This window comes from Andrena cerasifolii, chromosome 6 (genome assembly GCF_050908995.1).
Source record: "Andrena cerasifolii isolate SP2316 chromosome 6, iyAndCera1_principal, whole genome shotgun sequence".
Classification (NCBI taxonomy): domain Eukaryota; kingdom Metazoa; phylum Arthropoda; class Insecta; order Hymenoptera; family Andrenidae; genus Andrena; species Andrena cerasifolii.
Genome location: NC_135123.1, coordinates 11661017 through 11675710, shown reverse-complemented (window position 1 = coordinate 11675710; position 14694 = coordinate 11661017). Strand labels below are relative to the sequence as shown.

General features: G+C 46.3%; 1 protein-coding gene across 3 annotated transcripts in view; it reads left to right on the top strand.

Moving 5' to 3' along the window:
- Positions 1–14694, top strand: part of LOC143369713 (uncharacterized) — a 319720-nt gene that overhangs the window by 103179 nt on the left and 201847 nt on the right. The gene's annotated exons all lie outside the window — the stretch shown is intronic.

The following is a 14694-nucleotide window of genomic DNA, read 5'->3' as shown; positions in this document are numbered from 1 at the left end:
GGTTACCTCTGATAATGGCGGAATTAAGGGTTGGCAAAAGGGTCCTCGCGGCTTCGGGGCAGGAATTCAGCTTAGACTCGGGGGAATTTTAAGTTGCTTCCTTCCGCCGCTACGTTCGGTTGGTTTACGCCTGATAAATGTGATCATCCGATTCTCTGGGTGCTCTCTTTGATTACCCTTTCGCCCCCTTTTCTTTCCGCCGCGCAACGTCGGCTCCGAGTGCTTCTCTATACACGAGCGCCTGTGTAATCCGTAATTTCGTGTAGTTTAGACGCGAGGGTTTTTGTTACTCTTTATTCCATTAGCCGTAGTAGCCAATCAAGTTTCGATTTATATCTGCATTCATGGCTTCGACAACGCTCGTCGCTTTTACACTGGGGCAGGGAACGAGACGCGAGCAGGGGGCAATTGAAGTGGAGACTCGAATCTTTTTGAATAAATCTCACCCCTAGAAATTCAACGACCACACTCGACGGTCGATGCATCTTCCGATGTTAAATAATAGCCCTCGATTATACGTATATCGTGTCAGCTGCGGCACTCGATGTCAATATCGTCGAATGCATTGCCCCGGCGGTGCTTTCATAATTGCGGGGCCACACGCGGATTATTACGAGCCGGTGAATGCGGGCACGGCGTTTCCCGACATGGTAAACAAGTCGTCAAGAAAGGTAAAAAAGCAATCTCGGTAATCACGCCCTAGAATCACGCACGCCGCCTTTTCCGCTTCATCAATTTTAATCCCTTATCGTGGCCATTATAGTCTCTGCGCTAGCTCTCGCTCCGCCCGCTCCACGTCGTACGTCGACTTATATCTCATTACGCAATTCTCTTTCCCGGGTAATTTAATATTCCTCGCCGCTAGATATACTCGTATTCGCTCGGCCCCGTGTACCTCCGTCCTTTGTTCCGATCTCGCATTGTAACTATTGTCGTGCATCGCGAATGGACACTTGAGTCGACGTATTTGTTCTGTTGCGTTGAAGCCGCAGTTCCCTTTCCGCGGCGGGATCCGCTTTCCTACCCGGAAATTCAACCAGAAACTTGTTACGAGCAGCGCTGGCAAGAGGTGCACATAGTAGCGCAAGCTACTTATTTGAGACGGCTTGTCTATTAATGAAAGTGTATGGGAGCGTCGGACACAGAACTGCAAGCTGCATTATATAGTAGCTTGCTGATTGGCTGCTCGATTAACGCTTTACGAGTCCCACACTTTTGGAGCAAACTGATGAGTGCCGTCTGATCTTGAAATTCAGAAACGCTTCTTGCGTTCTTAATTGTTCACACTTTCCTGTGGTCATTGGCGCAGCCAGAGGGGTGTCAAGGGGCCCCAACAACCCCCAAAGAAAGGGCTTTGTAAAAAGAAAAGAAAACTGTATTTTATTCTTTAAATAAATTTTTACAATCACCTAATGAGTTTTATTGAATCTGCATTAAAAATGTTTTTATCCCTTCAACTCGGCTCCCCCAAGATTAAATCCTGAGTGCGCCACTGCCTGTGGTCGAAAAAGAGAAGATAGATTGAAATATTCTTACGGTTCACACAAAGAATCATTGAATCCACGAGTATCCAAAAGCTTTTAAAGTCGATTGCCTCGATCAGGGACGTCGTATGAAAAAGATAGTATTGCACAGTTTTGATTTACTTTTACACGAGAGATTCGTCAGTAAACGTTTCAGTTAAATTCTCTTTTTTTGATTCTGACTAACGAACGAAACTTCGGCACGGCTAATTTGATGGGCTTTCGCAGAATTGTAATTAATTATCCATGGTTCAGTGAATAATTAATTGCCAATGCTCCGATAATTAATAGTAAGGCTACAAACTCTAGAATATCAGTATTCAGTGCCCCGTGGGCTAAGTTTATAAGGGGTGAGTAGTAAGCTACCCTTTTAATCCCTCCTTCACAGCCGCATTATAGACTCTGCATAGCACAATGGTCGCTTAATAATTGTCTGCGAAACATATTGTTAGCGACATAACAGAGCTTGCCCTGTTCCGTGGTTTGGGGAGTTCATTTTCCCCATTCGAGTAACAGCTGAGCACGCAACGTACAGGACATCATTGCTTCGAAATCGAGTCAGTAAAATTTTTCAGTTTGATTCACACTATGAATGGATCAAAGAAAACTGGTTATTCCTTTAATTAATATAGCGGCTAACAGCCCTGCGCAAAGTGATAGCGAGCAACGAAAGCTCGACATGGAAAGACAACCAAGGAGAAGGAGAATCATAGGAACCAATAAAGAAAGAACTGAAACAGAAAGGAGAATCAGAATGTCTGGTTCAGACAGTACAGAAAAGATTGGAAAGCAAATGGTCAGGAAGTATAATGGCAGACCTAATCCAGCAGTTCTGCTTCAAACATGAGTTAGCCGAATCACTGGCGTCGGGATGCTCCGTTTTCATCAGGCCACGGGGCTGGAGAGGGGGGGGGGCGTATGTAATTGAAATGTACATTGGCGTCACGGTGTAATGAACCGTGCTCGGAGTGAAACGTATTCCCGGAAAGTATGTAGTTTCATTTGTACGAAATTGAAATTGTAATTTATCGACGTCGTCCATTTCGTCTTACGAAGACAGCGGAAGGCTTCCGGAACGGAATGGTTCCGTACCTTCTTTCGTAACGGCGAGATATAGGATTTATTCTCTGGCATAGGTCGCGCGCGTTTGAGAAATCCAGTCTTGAAATTTAAAGAGCCGAGGCGGCGAGCTAAACGCTAGAATTTTAGCGGGAAGCCGTCCTTTATTACAGAATACAGAAGCGTGTCTATTCCCGAAACGTGTTTGCGCATCTCTGTACAGTGTTTCAGAGCTGTGGGTGCAGACTCAAGTAGCTAATACAGCCAAGTAAAATGAAACAGGGTAGGTTACCTAAGTGAAGATCCCCAGCTCGGAAATTCAAAAAGTTCCGAAACTTTGGGGATATGTAGAGGATGTATAGGTACGTATTACGCAATTATTTTGGCTGCCCGTATTCACTCCACAGGGCTGAAATTGATCCTTGAAAATCCGGCTACTTTCCGATTTAGCGTTACAACTCACGAACTGTAAGTTATCAAATGATTGTCCTAATTAAAGGAAGTAACTATTGTCGGAAAACTTGTGCTCTATCTCTTACAGTTTGTGAGTTAAAACGGAAAATCGAAAAGTAGCCGGATTTTCAATGATCATCTTCGCTCCCTTAAAGTGAATTTGGACAGCAAAGAAAAAATTCCCCTACACATTCCCAAAGTTTCTAATTTTTTTTTTTAATTTCCAGATTGGGGATCTTCCCTCGTAAGTACTTTCCACGCAAAACAATCTTTTCCCTGTTAAACTTCGAGCATCCTCTAAACATTTACCAACGGAACGACTCTATCAGTTTCAGATCATTTGGCTGAGCAATTTCGTGGATAGAGGATGCCGAAATAGTACTCGGGGCGCGTGGTGATTGTCGCCGCGCGAGGGTTCCCCCTCGTTGCCTTGAAAGTGTAGCTCCGTATCAACAAAGCGTCCACCCGACAAAGGGGCCTCTATTTATTGAAAAAATCGTGCTCGAAAGGAAGCTCGGTCCTGGCGAGGCGCGACACGTAGGTTCCTTCGAGTGTGGAAACGCCTTTGTGCGGGGGAGTTGGCTGCGGAGCGGTTTGACACATTGGAATACGGAATAAGGCATTCCGAACACGTTAAATACGTGGAAGTTAACATCCACTGTTGACGATCCGAGTTTGTATCTCGTTAAAGCTTTCTGCATCGATCCGTTCGCGCCTCTCCTTGCCGCCGGTTTCAGTGACACAAAGCATTGTTACAAGCCCCGCTGTCTGCCGCAATGCATTTCCCACCTGCAACTGCAGAATCAGCTGCATTTTAACGATAAGCCCCGCGCCTCCACCGAGACGTTACGTAATCCTTCACTTTAATCATTCGCGGTGCGCATTTATCCCCCGCGCCCCCTCGCCCGGCCCCGTCAGACCGGCTAAATTAATTCAGAAAAGAAACGCTTCCGCCGTTAAACATGTGGATTTTCCTTGAACCGCGCGAAAGTAATCTGCATAAATATCCTTACTGCGATTTAATTAAACTAAGCGTGCGCGTAGTGGTGCGTACATATTTTCGAAGGGTAGTTTACCTCTTTCGATAGAAACGAACGCGCCAGCGGGATCTGCCGACGTAAGTTTCGAACGTGTGCTCGCGTGCCTGCAGAGGAGGGCTTAATTAATTAATTAGCGTAACGTTAGTTTGAAGAAGAATTTCTTCGTAGTAATGAGATACCCATTGCTGGACGATGTAGGACAGCTCGCAGCATGGGCCCGGTGTTTTATTAACAGATCTGAAATGCTAATTCCACGAAAACTTCCGCGAGGATTTTCATAATGCACGTCGGGGGGGTTGCGCGTTACAGAAAATATCGATAAGCAGCTCCCTGCTGTAATTTCGCGAACTAACTTTGTTTCGCGTATTTCTTGCCGCGAAAGACGGTGCATAGTCAATGCACTGCCTGCCTTCATTTTACTTTCTAACTAAATCAATTTAATCCCCACATTCTGCCGTCTTTTAATCTCCACCCTTGTTCTTTTTGCCCGGGCCTGTTTGGTATAATTTGTTGCCCGCTCGGTTAGGACGCGGCTCCACGAAAATATCGACACGAAGTGGCCTTTGGCAATATTTCACGTAACGAGATATTGCTCCATCCCTCCTGCCCTTTTTGCGTCGTTTCGTTAGCGAGCGCTGACACGCTGTTGAAAACAAGAAAACTCACTTATTGGATTGGCTTTGTGAAAGAAACCAATACTGCAACGTTAGATTAGAAATTCCTGTTCACAAGTGACGTAATAAGCTGGGTCCTGGGGTTGTCGATTTTCGTAGCAATCTCATATTAAATGGTTCCGTTACAACATCGATGAAACTCAGCGTTAGTAACAGGGAATCGTCATTACCAATTCGACGATTAAGAATTTTCTCGCCCAACGACGGATCAGTGGAGACGTCGCTAGCTGTCGTCGCGTATCCGCAACAGGGCACCCCACGAAGATGGTCACGTGACAGCCTAGCCGGTGTCAATAACATTGAGTGACAATTTTCACCCCCGGGGGCCAAACCACCTTGGCGTTTAGCACGGTCAGGCAATTCATCCGTTCCATCGATCCATCCAGACGGAGCACAATTAAAGAGAAATTACAGAAGCTGAGAGGACCCTAGTGTCCGGTCTAACTGGAACGTTTCCATGAAATGTTACGCCACGGTATCGATTGTAGGACATTTCGTTGGCTTCGAGAGATGAAATGGTTTCCTGCGGCCACACGCCTACTCACGGGCCTTGAGAAATCAAGTTCCCCGTATTGTAATGGGCTTAAATTCCACTTCGAATTCGATACATAGAGTTTTCTGTACTCCAAACTTTAGAGTCGTCTGATAAGTAGAAAGTGATGCAGCTAATTTGTGGTATTAGAACATTTTTCGCTGATCCTTTGGAGAATTTATCCTCTTCTTGTTCAAATTTATATTCAATGAGATGTACAAAGTCGCCGTGGATTTTCCAAGTAGCATACTATTTAGCAAAGAAGCATGCTACTGGTCGGGCACTATCAGTGCTACAAAGTAACTTTAATATCACAGCAAAGTGAGCTGAAAATTCGAGGTGTTTATCTTCATTCAGAAGCGACGGGCTTTCTGTTCAGTTTCCTCTTTGAAGAAGGCTTCGCTGAACTTATACGTGGAAGCTGGAGTCCTGACAAATCGGTTATCCCTGACGAAGGCACAAACCCTTAAGGGTACTTCTCCATCTTTACGGTACGCTGTTAGGGGTGCATGAATGGGAAAGTCAGTCCATGGTCCAGGGTCTGTCGCGGACATTTGTGCCAGAAAATATACTCTGCTCGAAGGGGGAATCCTTTCTTTTCACTTTGAAATCCGTCTCTTCGATTACAGATTTCCTTATCCGCGCAATTCCCCACGAGCCATTTCACATCGACGAATCAGTTAGTTTCTATGGTAACTAAAACTCCCGACCGTCTACTTTCAAATGTCATAAACTGCACTGGCTGTTTTACAATTACCGTCGCATCTGCCTCCTATTTTAATCAATTCCATTAAAGCTACTCATATTCATTTAACTGTAGCACGTACAGTGAAGCTGTTAAAGCAGCCTCGTAGAGAACGAAAGATCTGGGCCGAAAGCTCATTTGCCAGTTTAACGTTCGTACATACAGCTCGTTTCGATTATCCGAAGAACACGAATGCCGAACATTCTCCGGAGATCGTTACTTTCGATACGATTAAATTCATTTTCACGACCGGCGATAAAGGTCGTACAGGAGAGTTAGCGTCTTCGGCCGCGAAACCGGCGCCAGTTGACGGGAATTTTCGATGCGGAACAGATGCCGACTGGTGGAGAATTTTGCTTAATCTCCGCCGCCCTCTCTCCCCGTTGGGGGTGATCCTCGGGGGAGCATGCTCTCTCGTCCGTTTGCGACCGGCAGCGAAGAGTTAATACATTTTTAATTGTCCTCAAGTGCGTGTACTGTGCGCGCTCGCTCCTCCTTCCGAGTATTCTCCTCTTTGCGCGCCCGAAGTTTCGCCATGGTCGTGCATTAAATTCTTGATGTTAATGGATGTGCCATTGCATTTAAATTGCTGCATTCCAGCGAAAGCTTATGAGCCCCTAATTAATTCATATCCGAATCCGTCAACGAGATTTGCATATTTAACGCCTTTTATGGCACTTGAACAACCTGCCCGGCATTTCGGCGGGCGCGGAACAAAGAAGAAGCGGCTCCACACCCGCGGGGAGCAGCTCTCTGGAGAAGCTAATTTTCAGCATCGTCGGAAGCACGACTAACCATACGCAGAAACGTGTTTGCTGTGACGGGCAGTGATATCGATGCTGTCGATGGATACACGATTCCATTAGAAACGCCGTAAATTCTATCGAGGAGAACCTATAACTGGCCGATTCTTGGTGCTAAATGTCCTTGTCATATATCTGTCGATAATGTATAAAGAATTTGTATGAAAACTACTGACGTGTCGTTGGGGCATTATTACAGATTCAGTGGGACTGAGGGTTAGTTAAATTTGAATAGGTTTCAACGGGATCCATTTACCTCGACCGGATGCCGATGGGTTTTTAATAGAAGTCTCGCTACTTTAACAAACTCGCTGCTCATTCGTTTATTTGACACAGCATGTCGCGCATACAAATATGTAATTGCCACCCGGTGATTTTACAATGCGAGTGCTCTTCATTTATTCAAGCGAAAGAACTGGAAACTCGGTTCTCGTTCGCGCGTGTTTTCCTACAGCAGCTTCTCTGTTAGCACGGATCCTGGAACAGCGTGTGTACGAAAGCACCGGCCGCTAATTCAGCGGAATTAGATTCAGCATAAAAAGCCAGCGAACACAGCTGGCAGTCAAACGACGGCTGGCTGGATGTTGCCACTTCATAATTAGTCGCCTTTTTTTTTCTGGAATTAGAACGGTGCCAGGATCCTATGCTCGTGAATTCTGCGCCGCGTCATCTAGATAGCAATTGTTAGCGTCGCTATCACTGTTCCAATAACCAGGCTCGCGACACGAGAGTTCCATACCCTTAAGCAAGATTGATTATAATTTGTACATTCATGGAACTTCATACATAATTCACGTGTATATTACCCATTATTATCATTGGTGTGTCCAGTAAACGCGACTGTGCCAATTTAGCATAATGCTGATCCACAATCCCCAGAGATATTCCCAAGGTATATTTAATACTTCTGTTAACGCGAAAAGGATGGCACGGAAGTAGCTGGACCTTCTGGCAGTTGCTCGCTCACTGTTTCTGCCGTTCGAGGACCTCCTTCTTTGAATAGTCAGATATGCAAACGAAGGTCGTCCCACAGGACCCTAATCAGGGGGAAAAAAAACACTCTGTAATAGAATTAGTAACTCGCTTCGTACGCCCTTGGGAACAGCCACTCTCAAAGATGTGGTTGCAATTTTTCAATCCCCACTGCTACGGGATAGCCGTTTTCGCAGGCTTAATGCCACTTAGCTATCCGCAGACCGTGAACTAATCCGATACCTTGGAACCTACCGATACACCGCTAACTTCCATATCATAAACACGGCCCGGTTGAACGTAGCCGGCAGTCACCGAAACGGCTAACACGTTTTCGTAAACCAACGCGATACTTCTGGTAAATCCGTGGTAATTAGTTACCGCAGGCGCGGCTCGATAGCGAAGTTGAATTCACGGCGTTGGGGGGAGGCGATGCGGCCGCAACTTTCTCCGATACATCCAGTGGAAAGCCTGCGAGCCTTATCAGTGACAGTGTTCCGTTTCCCGCGGAACCCGCCTGCTCGACCGTGGCTGGTCGAAAGGGCCACAAAGATCAGTGGCGTGGCATTGAAAAGGCAGCTGAATGGTATGACAGGTCTTTGGTGCTGGGGAAGGGTCAGCACAGTGGAAACACAGTCGATATACGTAGCCGCACGCATGATCTGTCACGGCTAAGGATTATGCAACTGCTTTCGACGCAACGCTGCATTCACTGATCATCCGCATAGCCCAGGGCTATGTGTGTACATTTAGCGCATCGCCGTTCGAACAACTGCTATTGGAAGACGCGTTTAACCGTTCGCTTTGCACAAAAGGAGCCGCCTATCCACTGGCTACTATCGAAACTTCCTATGTCACGGGGATGCACGGTTAATTTGCTGTTCAGAAGGCAGGCTCGATTGCACGCGGCCGGCTGCGCGCACCGGTGCGTTGCTTCGCTAGTGTGTGCATTTGTTAGAACCTGATGCATTCAATCATTCAATTCCCGGGGATAGCGGCTGACGCGAATGGGGATGTTTTGGGGACAGCGCGACCGTTGATTTTTTCACGAATATCCGCTGATGGAGCCGGCTCAGTTACCCACATTTCGTTCTTACGAAATGTCGTATCCGATCGGCTGTGGCAGCCGAGGTATTCTATTTGCTGGCGTATTTTTATAATAGATTTATTTTTCCAGTTCACAGTGTAGAGTTTCACTAGCAGCTGAGCTTGCCTCGAGGAGGGTGCTCCATTTATTTCCATACTAGAGATATTCAGCCAACATTTGCTAGTGGCGCATCGAGTATTCCATCTGAGTCGTTGATAGGGAAGCGATTGGAATGTGGGAAAGTAAATAACGTAGAAACAGGTGTCTGACAATAAACTTAACGAACCGTTTATTCACGAACGTCACAACGGAATTGCGTTTTGGTTACGACGCGACAATGACTACTCACACGCGGCGTTCGGTCGCGCAGTCAGCGTAGAATGCCTCCTGTCGCCAACCGCCTGACGACGTCCCCGTCCTCACCACCCGTTCAACGGAAGGGCAAATCCTTCCGGAACCTTCCAAACGAATCACGCCATCAGGCGCTCGTGCGTTCTCGCACACCGCAATAGTTTCTGTACCAAACGTTTGAAAAGATTTCGTTAATTTCTACGGACGAAACCAGGGGTTTCAGTCAGTAAGGGTCCGCCAGGGATTTATTCCCGAATCATTTATTCATCCATCTTCGGGAAAGGAACCGCCGAAGTAGTTTATGTCCCCTGCTCGTCTATTTACATAATTCATCGTCGAATTGCTCGACATGAAACGGGGATGGATACAATTCAAGGAGCTTTAGCTGCCTTGTATCGAGAAGCCGTCCATGAATTATTCACCAGAGGGTAAAATGCACGTGATAATGCAGAGAATAATTAGCGAGGACCGCAGCGGACGGATTTAGAGGCAGAAACCCTGGGAAAAAGAGCGCGACCCTTGGTCGTCCCGCTTCTGACAACGTTCTGTGCCGATGCATTCGAGCGGAGCGCGAGGGAGATACTGTCGGTGGACACGGAAACTCGAAAATGCGCGACCGCCGATCGAAGCCTGCACGCGAAATCGTCGTTGAAATTATTTGATCAAACCTCGCCCGGATCTCTCGATGCTGAAGTACATTTACATCGAACGTACCGTCTCCTTATATAGAATCACGAAGTGAACGTTTCGCCCTTATCGGGAAATTTATGCTACGCCTGGAAGAAGATAGTTTTCCGTGGAGGTCCGCAGAGATCCCTCGAACCTCCTGCAAAATTGATAGATGTGTCTGGCGTTGTTCCATGTTGCAGTATGCAAAGGTTCGAGCAGCCCTGAAGAAGGGATTAAGATTGTTACGCGTCTCTCATAAAGCAAGCGCGTCGAACATTATCTTCAGACTTAACAGCGATCAGTTGCTGTAAAATGAAGGTGTCTGCCTTTCGATGAAGTGTAATTTTGATTGATAATGATTAATGGCGACACGATTTCTTTCTGTTCTTGTTGAATCTATTTATCTCATTTCTATCCGTCTCTGTTCAGACAGAAATGTATATCGCTGGTATTCATACTGAATCCTCTTAATCTTCTTGAAGATCCTTTGTACCTGTAAGTCCATTTTAATGTCGTTGAACCGATGAAAGACTGACAGGCAACTTCATGGACGATTATAGAGACCACCGACGAAGGGTTGAATAATTTTGTCTACTCATTTCAATGGACTTGCTGCATTCATCCTGAATACTTCATTTGAGCTAAATTTACTACCTGATGCAAAGGCTGCTGAGTATAAAAAATTACTTGCTGTCTGGATGGCGAGATTGAAATCCAGTCGGGCAGGCTGTCGTACCGGCTCCATAGCTACAAACGCCAATGAACATTTTATAAGATTTAAATACACCGCACGAGTATTTAAACTGATAATCACGAAAATGTAAATCAACACTTAACCTGCGGCGAAGCGTCATTAATGTTTAGTCGATCTGGAAAAGTGGCAAAGCCTCCATTGAATCATGCAAAGAAAGGTATCGATTTAGCGGTGTTGTTGGGGTAGGAACGTAGAGAGCCATTGGAAAGTGAAATTACGAAATAGGCATCACTGATGTTTAACAAAATAAAATACTCCCATAAATTGGGTCTACGTATGAGCTATACAAATTGACCTACTTCCACACGAATCGTTCCTCGGCAGCGCGTTCCAGCAATATTCAATATTTGTTTGGCTTGAAATTGAAGCTGTCACTGGCGTAAAACTAATGAAACTTGTAGTTGCTCGCAGGATATTTTCAAGCTGATAGAAGGTGATTAATCTTGTTCCCTTAAATTCCAATTCAACAGATTCCGGCACAATACGTTAGACGCTAAACGGTAGAAGCCGCTCGCAACTATGGGGTAGAGGCGATACGTATGTACCCACCATCCATAACTTATCAACTAATTCCTCGAGATATTCCCAACAGATGTTATCGTTGGCTGAGTCTTCAAAGATGGAGGGGCTCGCGTTCTATCTTTCCGTTTCCCAATCGTAAATCCGTCTGCAGTCAGGTTCCTAACGGGAAGTATATTCACGACGTCGGGCTTTCCGCGCGAGAAGAGCTGTCTACGTCAGCGAAAAGTGATCGAAGGATCGTAAAATGCATTGCCGCCGGTTTTCAACGGAATTCCATCGAATTGCTTGGCCTCATTATTAAACCACTTGGCGGCACGGGGTCCATCTTTGCGATGGAAATCGAGACCGTTCCCGTATGCAAACCGCATTGAAACGTGTTGCCTGCGGAAATAGGGAAGGCCGCGCACTGCTTGGTACGCCTGGCGTCGTGTGCAGCACATGTGTCGACTCCTCGACACGGTCTATGTATCAGCAGGGTCTCGGCACGTGACCGATCACCGAAAAACGTGCATCCCCAGCAAGAAGCCCCGCAGCCAGACCTCCTCCGGCTTGTATTACGCCCCGAATGGAGGAATCGTTTCGTCGATGGCAACGGTATCCTTGAAACGAGCCGCGGCAAGCCCTGATGGCTTGATGCCCACCGCGCGGCAACGATTTCGGCCTGATTTTGCTTGTTCGTTATGCCAGCGATGAATAACAAAGGGAAGCTTCTCGAAATCATTGTACACGTAGGTGTTTCACTTGCGAAATTCCACGAGGTCGTGCTTCCTCGATCTCTGGGCCCATTAGCCACTTGGAAGTAAGGGTGGTCCGTTGAGACACTTAATAATAATAATAATATATTTATTTTACGGGACAAACCCATTACAACAAGTATGTGCAGTACAGTACACTTACAAACATATTCTATCGTAGGTGTACTGGAGTTTTGTCGCAGAATCGAATGCAAAAGTCGATATCTCGGTTTATTCCTGCGTTTATGTTTGTTGAGCGTGAACAGTTTATTAGCGAACTTCAAGCTTCGTCACACCGCACGCGGCTGGCACTTGGTTCGCCTGTCCGGGCCTAACGCTTGGGGCCCGATTATTTAGAACTGTCTCCATAAAATAGGGACCGTTGGGCCGAGTCGAAAGCTATCTGGACGACAAGAAACAGACGGCGTCGCGCCGTCCGATCGGTTTCTTGGAAAGAGTTTCCCTTTCCGTTTTCTCTACCATCTTCAACCAATAGGATATTTAGCATCTTTTGCGTAGACAATGTTTCCACAGGTAGATTAGAGTAGCCACTCGGTGGTTCCGCAGCTTGGGTATATTAATTGAACATCAATAAAGGATGTTTCTGATATATGGTTTCTTTATTGCTTCATATTTTCATCTAGGATATTGTTCCTTTTACACTGAAAGGAAGTTTCGTATCCTCCCACTCTGTATCCAACCACCATTTGTCCACCTCAAAGTTTAATTTTCGTGAAAAGCCAAATATCACGCTTCGCTAATTTTGTGACGCTCGGTTCATGAAAAATCGATTAGGAACAAGTAGGGTGATTGTAGGAATTTACGCTGAAAGACCTGGCGCAGGGAAGATTAAGCTAAGAACCTGGAATCGAATCCTCTTTTAAGGGAGATGTATGATATATTAAGGGTAATAAATTTTATGTGGCTTTCACCGTATAATGATTTATCTCTCGAGCACAAGCAGTTACAGTATCACGGTCTTTCGCATTCTTTCCAACGTTGTACGCGCACGATATCAATTTTCGTGGATAGAGACTTCAAAATTTTCTGGAAATGTAATATTCCTTCTCTGTAAAAAGTAAAAAAAAAAAGAAGCTCCTTTCACTTCTATAATATTAAATAAACATCGCAGTGTCAACGACGATTGCGTCAATTCTCCCTCCTTTTAACAGAATTTTCTTCTCAACTAATTTTACGCGATCGATATCTTAACTTGCGTACCTGACGCGTCTTTACCGAACTGTCGACATTAAACTTTGCTTACCCTTAGCAATTCTGGTTAGCAGAAGTAGAAGAGACTCTCTCCCGTGTCCTTATTTTTCAGTGAAACTGAATGTCTGTATACTTCTCTAAATGCAACGTTTACCGAACGACAAGTGGAAGAAAACAATTAATCCTCCTTTCGCGCGAACCGTCCCCGAAATCTCACCAATTCCGTTCGGCATTCGAGTCACCACTCGGATCATTAAAATGATTCATTCACAGGCGCTGATTAACTTTCCGTTTCATCGGGTAGCCATCGTTTGCCGGTTAAACGAAAGAATTCCCATTAAAAGTGGAAGGCTCCACGCAGTCTCGCCCGGACAGCGGAAGATTTACACGATACGACGAGCAATCTCCTGGTCCCTTTCAGAAAAAGCCAGCCCGAAGATGCGATTTCTCGTCGAGTAATTGCCACTCCGTTCAGAATGAAAAGGAATAAAGCGCTTGGGAGATAAACTAACGCGATTATTCCGCGTTCGTCCCGGGGAAAATAGAGCGGTGCCTCTATGGCGATCGTCTTCCCCGTTGTTTTAACGCCGTTACAAAGTAATGGGCCGAATCCTTTCACGGCCGGGGACGAAGGTGTGCGCGTCGTCAACAGAAATTTATCGGGCGCGGCGACAGGAAAAATTGTAAGACGCGAACCTATGAACGATCATCTAGTTACCGGCGTTTGATGAATTAGAACGTCACGAGGAAACATGCTACCCTTCCGCTTTAACCACTCCGCCGCTACAGTTACAAGATTCGCGTATCTTCGATGATAATGAGCAGGCAGCCCCGTGCTTCTCGCCCCCTCGCTAATTACGGATCGTACATCAGCCGGTCGTATTAGCACGAAAACAACGGAAGCGCCTAGCAGTGGCTAGTAAGAGATGATCGTATCAACGGGGAACTAGCTCAGCATCGGTCAGCGAGCAACCCTCCCCCGAACGATAACGCCGGCGGGCGTGTATGTATTTCTTTTTGCCGCGGCCTCCCGTCTTGCAGCGCGGAATTATGCAAAATTCATGCGACCATGTCGGCCGGCGAAGTGTTACGAGGTTAGTGGAGTCCGCGCGTGGAAGAACGGACGAAGAAGAAACGTGAATTAATTCAGATAGAGTGGGCCGATATAGCGGGGGCTGCAGGGATGACAGCACGTGAGTCGGGACGGAAAGACTAGGTGGGTGAGCAGCCGAGTGGACTTCCGGTTCCGGCGGAGATAATAGCGCGTGTCTAGAATGTACTAGCGAACACGTAGCAGCCTGAACTTTATGTACACGTAGCAGTATTTCGTCGTTTGCAAACAGCCATATTTCTGACTAATTATTCCTTTCGTCGGGGCACGTTCCAATTCCGCCATCGGGCCCGGCCGTCCGCCTTTGTTCGACACATCCGAGGTGGGACACCTTAATTAAACGACTAATGAACCAGGGAAAGGTACTCGGCGCTCTCTTTGATCCCGGCCGCTCGGAGATCGATGATCGCAGATTCAGATCGAGGTTTAATTTTTGAAAGTAGATCGTTCTCC